The sequence below is a fragment of the Lepidochelys kempii genome, chromosome 26 (assembly GCF_965140285.1).
Source record: "Lepidochelys kempii isolate rLepKem1 chromosome 26, rLepKem1.hap1, whole genome shotgun sequence".
Lineage (NCBI taxonomy): Eukaryota > Metazoa > Chordata > Testudines > Cheloniidae > Lepidochelys > Lepidochelys kempii.
In genome coordinates this window covers 1226823-1237233 of record NC_136405.1, presented here as the reverse complement: position 1 = coordinate 1237233, position 10411 = coordinate 1226823, and the positions used below count along the sequence as shown (strand labels likewise).

At 46.5% G+C, this 10411-nt stretch overlaps 1 long non-coding RNA gene across 1 annotated transcript in view; it reads right to left on the bottom strand.

The window, feature by feature from the left end:
* The window catches only part of LOC144929904 (uncharacterized), a 60307-nt gene extending 51875 nt beyond the window's left edge, over window positions 1–8432 (bottom strand). The window contains exon 1 of the long non-coding RNA XR_013635068.1: window positions 8339–8432. This is a non-coding gene — a long non-coding RNA (uncharacterized LOC144929904). The remainder of the gene's footprint in view (window positions 1–8338) is intronic.
* Window positions 8433–10411: the final 1979 nt, after the last annotated feature.

Below are 10411 nucleotides of genomic sequence, written 5' to 3'. Positions count from 1 at the left end.
TTTTTTAAGTAAATTACTCACAACCAGCTACTTAAAAGGTAAAAAGCAGATATCAAACTAATGTAAACCACTATATTAGGAATTTTTAAAGAATAATCACCTTAATCTTAATTCAAAGCATAAACCCAGTGAGTAAGTCGGTCAGTCCGGCATACAGGCTGCTTCAAAACAGCATTTACCATTGCATTAAAAAAGTGCTTTGCTGTTTCAAGCTGCAAATCTGATGCAGTGATACCTGTGGTACTTCCTGCTCCCCCAGGTCCTCCGAGCAAATAGCACTTTGCAACCTTTTCTTATTCTATCACCAGATGGCAGCAGCAGCTTGTGGTTTTTTTAAATTGAGGGTGAAAAGCTGCTTGATTCCAAGCCGTGCAAATGCGTTTAGGGATCGTTCATGGCATGAATTAAAAATGAACACCAAAAAAATTAAAGCATTTCATATATATATTACACACACACGTGTGCGCACAAAAGGAAATTCCTTGCTAAGGAAGAGAAGCTGATCATGGAAGTAGGATCTTCCATGCTTGTGTTCCAATTAATCCGGGCAAGCTATCAAAGGACAACATTCTTCCAGGGAAAATCACCAGGTCAAGTCAAGTCTTTCAGACTAGACCCTGTACTTGTGCTGGGACCAGCAGCAATCCAGTCTGAACACAGAGGTTTCCTTGTTGCTCTGCATTTTATTATGTGCTGCTGATGGACAATTTTATCTAGTGATTACCTATCTAAGCCTATGTAAATAGATGTTACATCTGCAACTGGGCCATAATTACTCACAGCTTTCTCCAGCTTACAAACACTGTAATTATTCCGTCACTAGAATTATGCTCAAGTCTTTCAAAACTGTCCTGAGAGAGGACAGTGGATGATGACAGAGAAGAGAAATGAGTAGACCATGTGGGAAGAAGCTAAAACAATTGACTAGTTGTCAGGGAGTCTGGTATTAGTTTTTAAATGGTCCATTAAGCACCTGAATGTACTTGCACCCTCCCTCCAGTCTGAACTGCGTTGATTAAATAAGCATTAAGATCTTAGCAGGACAACCATAAAACCCCAAGTTATTCTTGTCACACATTGGTAAGGATGGAGTTCTGGGAATGTGTCATTTCACTAGGACAGATGCCCTAGAACAAGGAGGAAAACTGCGCTATCTACTGCATCTCCTCTGGGGCCTTCCCCTTGGACATTCTGTACCAGCTCACACTGAGTCACGTTGGCAGGTGCTACACTGCCCATCATCACGGACAGTCACAGCATCAGTGCAGGTAGCTGCTGTCCTTCGGCTTTGAGACTTGCACTGCATGCAGCAAAGGGTGATGATTTCACAGCTGAATGAGAGTTTAAGACTGTGGTCCCCTGCTACAGGGGAACTTTTAAGCAGGAAAGAGATCCCTTGCAGGCTAGCTCCCTGCATGGAGGTCAGTTCTACCCCACAATATTTCTCCTTTAAAATGTCTCCTGCACCCCTGGCAGAGGCCTGAGAATTCCAGCCCCCTTGTACCACCAAAGCCCTGCCTGCCACCTCCTGGGTTTAGAACTCAGCTGATCTCCCCTTTGAAGCCGATCCACTGAAAGGAGGTCACAGCCTGAATGGAAATGCAGAGCGTCCACCTCTGGCCCATTGGAATGGCTTCTGTGAATGCCTCTTTGTACGAGCTGACCATAAAGTAGCCTGTGATTGACAGAATCATTAAGGAATATTCTCTGTGCAAAGATAAGAGCGAAGGTCCTTTCATGGATTGGTAACTGGTTAAAAGATAGGTTTCAGAGTAACAGCCATGTTAGTCTGTATTCGCAAAAAGAAAAGGAGTACTTGTGGCACTCAAGTACTTATGCTCAAATAAATTGGTTAGTCTCTAAGGTTAAAAGATAGGAAACAAAGGTAGGAATAAATGGTCAGTTTTCAGAATGGAGAGAGATAAATAGTGGTGTCCCCCAGGGGTCTGTATTGGGACCAGTCCTAGTCAACATATTAATAAATGATCTGGAAAAAGGGGTAAACTGTGAGGTGGCAAAATTTGCGGATGATACAAAACTACTTAAGACAGTTAATTCCAATGCTGACTGTGAACAGTTACAAAGGGACCTTACAAAACATGGGAACTGGGCAACAAAATGGCAGATTAAATTTAATGTTGATAAATGCAAAGTAATGCACATTGGAAATCATCCCAACTATACATATAAAATGATGGGGTCTAAATTAGCTGTTGCCACTCAAGAAAGAGCTTGGAGTCACTGTGGATAGGTCTGTGAAAACATCCACTCAATGTGCAGCAGCTGTCAAAAAAGCGACCGGAATGTTGGGAATCATTAAGAAAGGGATAGAGAATAAGACAGAGAATATCACATTGCCTTGGTATAAATCCATGGTACGCCCACATCTGGAATACTGCATGCAGATGTGGTCGCCCCATCTCAAAAAAGATATATTGGAATTGGAAAAGGTTCGGAAAAGGGCAACAAAAATTATTAGGGATATGGAATGGCTTCCAGATGAGGAGAGATTAATGAGACTGGGACTTCTCAGCTTGGAAAAGAGACGACTAAGGGGGGATATGATTGAGGTCTATAAAATCATGACTGGTTTGGAGAAAGTAAATAAGGAAGTGTTACTTACTCCTTCTCATAACACAAGAACAGGGGTCACAAAAGGAAATTAATAGGCAGCAGGTTTAAAACAAACAGAAGGAAGTATTTCTTCACACAAAGCACAGTCAGTCTGTGGAACTCCTTGCCAGAGAATGTTGAAGACCAAGACCATAACTGGGTTAAAAAAAAAAAGAGCTAAATGTGTTCATGGAGGATCGGTCCATCAGTGGCTATTAGCCAGGATGGGCAGGGATGGTGTCCCTAGCCTGTTTGCCAGAAACTGGGAACGGGCAACAGGATGGATCACTTGGTGATTCCCTGTGCTGTTCATTCCCTCTGGGGCACCTGGCATTGGCCGATGTTGGAAGACAGGACACTGGGCTAGATGGACCTTGGGTCTGATCCAGTAGGACCGTTCCTATGTTGTTCTTAAAGAATTTCTGCCTGAGTTTCTAACAGCTCGATTTGCAGAGCCGCTGAGCACCCTACATGTCTCACTGAAGTGAATGGGTGCTGCAGATGATCAGCACCTTTAGGGAAAAAAAAAAAACCACCTGACATCAGCGCCCCCTTGTTCCATTTGCCCAGCGTTTGCTGGCATTGCCACCCACGAGATCTTCACCCCCAGCCAACTTCTCCATGCCACAACAGCTTTGGCAGGGCCACCTTTCCTGCCGCGTAAGGAGAGAGTCAGGGTCCTTTGAAATCGAGGCTTTATTCCCATAAGGGCAGCCAAGAGATCAGCACAAGGCAGCTTGAATTATTACAGCTCCTTGATAAGTTTCATTTTGTGCCCTCTTTTGCCTTATAACTGCGGCTTAGGAGAAGAGGACATCTCTATAGACTGTTTACAGACAACTGCTTTCAGTCGCTGTCAGCCAAACCTCATTCAGCTAGATCTCAGGCCAAGACTAGCTGCTGCATGTTTTATGTATGAAATATTTCATATTGATGATTGTCTCGGTCTATTAGATTTCAGCCCCTTTCAGAAAGCCAGCATGAACGAGAGAGAGAGAGAGAGAGAGAGAGAGAATGAATCACTCCAGCTAAATGAAAACCTATAATAAGTATTCTAAGGGCACTCATGCAGATTGGCACTGCAAGCAAGATGTATAGGGCTGTCAGCCTCATCCACATGTACTGCAAAACTGTGGAACAAACAGCAGATTAACAGCAATCACAGTGTCAGGAAAGAATCCCAAGACTGGAATAAGAGAGAGCATACTGGTGCTGTTGAATGTATTCACTACAGCTCCAAAGTGCCCCACGGTCTTTAATGCATTTATCCTCACCCCCTCCCCTGTGAGGTAAGGCAGTGCTAATATCCCTGTTGTACAGATGGGGAACTGAGGCACAGAGAGACTACATAGCTTGCCCAGGGTCACACATGGAATTAGTCTGGGGCTTGGGAGACACAAATTGGTTAGTCTCTAAGGTGCCACAAGTACTCCTTTTCTTTTTGAGGATTGACACCATAACCACTCAATAATCCTTGGTTTCAGAGTAACAGCCGTGTTAGTCTGTATTCGCAAAAAGAAAAGGAGGACTTGTGGCACCTTAGAGGCTAACCAATTTATTTGAGCATAAGCTTTCAGGAGCTACAGCTCACTTCATCTTCCTTTCTAGACTAGGAAAGCTCAGACACATCCTGATATGGGGATACCCATTTCCCTTGCTCCCCAAAAACATCAGGCATTTCTCCACCAGCTGCCCATCTCCAATAAGGAGGGAAACTGGACTACATCCTCACTAACTCTTTATAAAGGTCTCCCTCCTCCGGCCTCAGGAGCCTTTGAATTCAAGCAATGCTGCCAGCAGCTCTACCTCAAAGTGCCTTCTCAGACAGCTCTGTGCTTACAGCATCCAGGGAAGGGAACAAAAGCCCTCCCAAAAGAGCAATACAGAAAGTTACTTCAGAAAGTATTTTTCCAGTTCAGAAAGGGAGGTGGGTGTATTGGGAAAGTGTCTCTGGAGCCTGCAAGAGAGAAGGAGAAGGCAGATAGAGAAACTTGAAAAGGTGGGAGAAAACTAAAGCCATTTATTCAAAGGGCCTGAGGTTTTTGTTTTGTTTTGCTTTTAAAAAGAGGGGAAAAAAATGGACCTGATCCCAACCCAGAACAGCCCATTAGTTTTTGCCAACTTCACAACTCTTCGCAATAAGTTTTTTTTTTTTTTTTTTTTTTTAATTACTGCTTCTGAGCTAAGCTGTGTACGGGCATGCAGAGTTTGCCTTGTAACATGTTATTTTATTGGGGAGAATGGCTAAAATCTCTCCACCTTCTCTGCAAATTGTTCTCCCCCTCCCCCCCCCCCACAAACTCCATGTGTCTCTGCTGTGTACACAAGCCAGAGTGGTTACTGAATTTGGCTCTTGTTTACCAAGTACATAGAAGAGAGATTCCTTCAACTACACACAGACAATTCAATCATCAGACTCAGTTCCTGCAAAGAGACTCACCAGCTGCTGAGATTTTGATAACATCTTCAAACAAGGAAGATTTGCACAGACCTCACCTAGCTTTCTTTCATGGCATTTTGGGACAGCTACTTCACTAGAGCTTTGATTCATTTTTATCTTGTATTCAAACCACTGATCTCTCTCATTGATCACAAGATCCAGACATCACAAGGCCTCAGCTGAGCTGTGATTGAAGGTACATACACAGTGGTAAATTATTTAAGGGGCCCTATACCTAAAAATACAATGAAACAAAGTATTTTAAACTTTAACAAAGACACTATGCTTTGTCTATGGTGCATTAGCCATTTCGCAAACTACCGTATAAGATTTTCATTTAGGTCAACTGTAAATGATCTCTCTCACACACACCCACACACAAACTGGTCTCAACCACACTTGATGCCTGAGGCCTTTTTAATGTTGCATATTGGTCACAAAGGACTAATACTTCATATGAAGGACTCTGGGCCAAGCAATCCCCTCTCACACGTAGTGAAAGATTTAAGAGCTGAATACATGCTAACTAGAGAGCAAGGCATTGTGTAGGTGTGACCGGAGAGAGGAATTGCCCTTTTCTTTGTGGCATTCCACCTGGAGAATCAGGTGCGTGGGTGGCTATCACATAACCACTCCCCAGTGGTGCTTCTGACACGCATTGGGATTATTCAACCAGATTCATTTCTGTACTTGCTATGCCAGCCAGCTCCTCACAATCCCTTCACTTCTTTTCTACCTTACTCTGCCTAGTATAGGGATAGGAAGTTTCTCAGCAAGCAACAGCACTCCCCCATTCTCCCCACCAACTGGAGGCGGAAGTTGAGCAGAATTTCAATCATGAAGCAAATGAGCAATAACAGAATGTGTCACGCTTCAACTTTAAAGCAGCTGCGGCACCAGACCAGCTCCTCTAGTGCCCAGTGCCACAGAGCAGAGTGGCCAGGAGCAGCAGCGGCACTGTGACTGTTACACTGGGTAGCATTTTGCCTCTTTAATTAAGATGGGCTGGGATTCCTGCCGGAGGACAAAGACTAACAACCATCTCGGTGTCATCCCTGGTGGAGGATGACGACAACCGAGTGGAAAGCAGGCTAGAACATTAACTCCTTGCTACAGAAAGCAGAGAAGTGATTTCAGTTTGGAACAAGCGTCCTTGTGAGTCTCAGGCCAGCAGCATGATTAACATCACATTTCCAGCAGACAGTCACAAAGGGGCCTGGGAGACAACTTTGCTGAGAGGCTGGTGGAAAATGACTGGCGGTGAAGTCAGTTACGATCCCTTTTTCATACATAATCACCAAGTTCAATTCTTTCCAGCCTGAAAATCCCCTCCATACAATATATTTCCACATCTGCAATATACCACATTCTGTTCAACTTTGAAAGGGGCTGTACTGAGGGTCATAGAATCCTAAAAGATCAGGGTTGAAAGGGACCTCAGGAGGTCATCTAGTCCAACCCCCTGCCCAAAGCTGGGCCAACACCTACTAAATCATCCTAGCCAGGGCTTTGTCTTGCTGGGCCTTAAAAACCTCCAAGGATGGAGGTTCTACCACCTCCGTAGGGAGCCCATTCCAGTGCTTCACCACCCTCCTAGTGGGATAGTGTTTCCCGATCAAACCCTGGGCACTGCTCAGAGCCTTTCCCCCATAAAGCTACACTTCGTCAGTGCACTGGATGCAGAAAAGACACAAGCCACAGCATCTCCCAGTTTAACTTTCCCTGGCTGTTGAGTACATGACCGTTCTAGACAGGCACTGCTACCTTCACATCTGCACTGCGTTGGAAAGTAGACTCCCAGCTCCCTCAAGAGATTAGGGTAATTAAAAGGGCTGCTGCCCATGCATCTATTTGTAGTGCCCCAAATTTCATGGAATGCATTATAGTACGAGTGATGCTCACAGCCACACCCCTTCAATAAAGTGGTTCCCCACCTTATCCAAAACAGAGAACACCAGAAATACCAGGAAGAAGGTAAGGGGTGTTGTTCAAAAGCACCTTTTACCAGCTAGTAAAAACACTTGCTTGGAAATTGATTTTATTCTCCTCCAATTGCTGGTCCCTCCAGAAGAATCACACATGGCAGCATAGAATGGCCACATGCATTACAGCCCCTTTGCTTCTTCAGTGCATCATTTGAGTCTCCAACCTTCCTAGTAGCCTTTGCACCATTCTTCACAGAATGGCCCTGCCCTTACGTGATCGGCAGCAGTTCAGAGAATAAAGAAAGGGAAATATTCCGCAGCTACACTGCCCCAATGAGCCGTGCTCCAAAGCACATCATGCTGCCCAGGACCTGACACACCAGGGCTTTGGCCATTTGGAGACTGAAGTTTATGCCAAGCTGCCCTGGAACATCCCTTCCCAGCATTGGGATAGGAGGCAAACGCCTTTGCTTTAAAATCCATGTGCGTAGCACTCTAGTAATATACAACACGTCCATATTAAAGTAAGTTTGACTCAAGAGAGGGCAAACAGCGGAGGACCAGCTTTGTCTGAACATTACCGAAAGCGAAGGAGCGTCCCTAGCTGGCAGCCTCAACCAGAAGCTGCATCACATTAACAACAATCCCAGCACAGCACCACTCTCACCCTCCCTAGGTCCCACCATATTGTCAAACACCGATACAAACATAGGGCCTGATCCTGCAGAGATTTACATAGACCCTTCCCTTAGCTTCCAGTTGCAAATCTGCAGGATCAGAGCCATGTCACATTAACACAGCAGCCCCAGCACTGTGATTTGAATCGCTGTTTTGGATGGGGAGTGGGGGGTAGATACACTGAGCATGTCTTTCTTTGGAGAACTTTTGTCCTTCACATCCGTGTGTGTTTTATGGCTAGAAAGAGCTTAGAACTACTGGAGAGGACCCCTCAGAGCAAGGTTAGAATAACTCAGTCATTTATTTTGTGTTGATGCAGTTCAGCACCTTTACGTGGGCGAGTGGGGGCTTGCTCTATGAAGCCTGACCACCCTGTATGTTTTAGATCAGGCATATAACACAAGCACACACCTAAAGAACAAACCTAGGCCCCAGCTCTGCAACAAGCTCCACACAGATGGTCTCCCCCAAACCCACCTGATTCCCCATTGACTTCAGTAGGGGTCCAGGCAGGCTCAGCAGTCTGCACACGCAGAGTTCAGTGCAGGGGCAGGGCTTAGCTGATTAACCCTGGGTAAGAAACATTTCCCAGTGAGGAAGGCACCATCTCCACCCAACAGCAGCAGGCTGACCTATGGAGGCAGTAAAACCACAACTATTCATAGATTAAAACAGTTCCTACCAGTCACTTGCTCCCACAAGGTCAGAGTCCTTAGAGAATCCTTTGCTCCCTCCAGACTTCAGACAACAGCCAGCCTGGGATCCAGTACATAACCCCTGAAAAGGAAAAGGAAGCGGTATCAGGCTAATGAGCCCCAGTGAGAAAGTGCTCTTCCTCCAGCTGAGAGCAATCCCAGCCCCCTCTAACTCTGCTGAATACCCAAACCATAAAGTTGTATTCACCTCTCCCAGGAGACCAAACCCACCAATAAAAAGACCACAAATCCTGTAATTTCACCCGAGCCTCCTTGCCTGGCCGCCCACATCAGCTCACGCTGACCAGCTGTTGCACTCTCACAGCTGGGGGCAGTTCTGCTCTGATAGCAGGGAGGGGCTGGGAAAGACTCCCCAGAGCTGCACCAAACAGGGGAGCAGTTTTCCCTCCCTCTCACAGAACTCACCCTCCTCTTGGGAACTGCTAAACCTGTCCCACCAGACATGCTTATCCCAGAAACACAATGCATTTAAGGATCAAATTATTTGCTTTTGGGATGCACCAGATGTAAGGTACAGAAAGGAAGAAAGAACAATCCTAGCAGTGGATACTCTTTAGCTGCTCTAAAAGGCTTTTGTACGCCCCCAGGCCTCCTTTCACATGACACCAGCCAAACACGCTGCTCGGCTCTTCATGCACGCAGCATATTCCCCAGGAGCCAAGTACTAGCATTTACACGGGAGTGCCCCAGGATAGTTTGCCTCCCTCTTGAGTTTGAGGCATGGGGGGAGTTTTGTTAAACAAATTAGTAGGTTTTCTGCACCCTCACCTCAAGCCTTCCCAGGACACAGGGCTTGCCACAGCCCGAGGCCCCAGTCCTGCAATGTGCTCATTATGGAGCTGGAGGGAAAGAAAGTTGGCAGGGGGCCCCCAGTTACAATGTTGGGGGACAGCTACTGGTGACCTCCAGAACTAAAAGCATAAGTGGTCACAGCCTGAGCTAAGAGCTGTAACACACCCAGAGCTTCTGTGGGCTGGGGATCGCTAGTCCACACTGCCCACGGGGTTACCTGCTTTCTCAGGGCTGGGGAAGCTCAACTCATACACGTGTGGCCCACAACAGTTTGAATCCCAGATGAGCCACCGCATATGGGTGGCTGCCATTTTGGCCCACACTAGGCCAAGGGGATTGAACTGGGGACCTCTTCAGCTGCACACAGGAATCTCTATAACCCAGACACTCAAACTAAGAACTGTACCAGACCCATATCTCTGTGGGTTGGGCCCAGAGGGGGACAGGTTACACTGGTAGCAAATCAAGCGCGTCTCAGCCCTAGCTTCATCCTCCATCCTTTTCATCAAGCACAGTCCTGGTCACACTTAGCCAGCCAGGGTTTTGTGCCGCACTGACACACAGGCCTGCCATCAGCTCCACTTTCTTTGCTGTGACTCTATGGCAAGCAGCCGCTGGCAACAGGTGTGTGTGTAAACAGCCTCACTAAATCCACGCTCTGGCAAATGGCCCCTGGGAGAACTCACTGGATACTATTATTTTACTGGGCCCTGTGTAATTTAGCCCCCTCGTTAAGCTCCCCTAAGCCCCGAATTGTTTCTATTATTTTTCCTTGCAAATAAAATAGAAGAAAATTCAGGGGAGCCTAATGAGGGGACCTAAATTACACAGAGCTTCCTGCTGCTTTGGGCTGAGGAATGCAGGCAAATCCACCAGCAGCTTGCTGTTTCCAGGGACTGGCCGTAGAAAAGACTGAAGCTTCTCCCCAACACGCCTCCTTCTCCCCAGAGGGATGAGCCCTGAGCCTCCAGCAGCCTCGACAACAAACAGCCTGTGGCCGTCACCCCCTCAGGAAAAAGGCAGGCTGGTGCAGTGGTTGGGGCTGTAGCTGGAGAGCTGTGTTCAGTTCCCTGATGCATCAAGAGATTTTCTACAAATCTCTGCAACAGTCCCTGAAATATTTCCCACCATTTGCAGCCTTTCCTCCTCGTGGTGGAATCCCAGCCTCAGTCCCTGAGGGCACCTCATACTTCCTCACAGGCAGCCCCGTAAAACCAGAAGCTTTGCGGCTACCTCCTTTAGCGCTT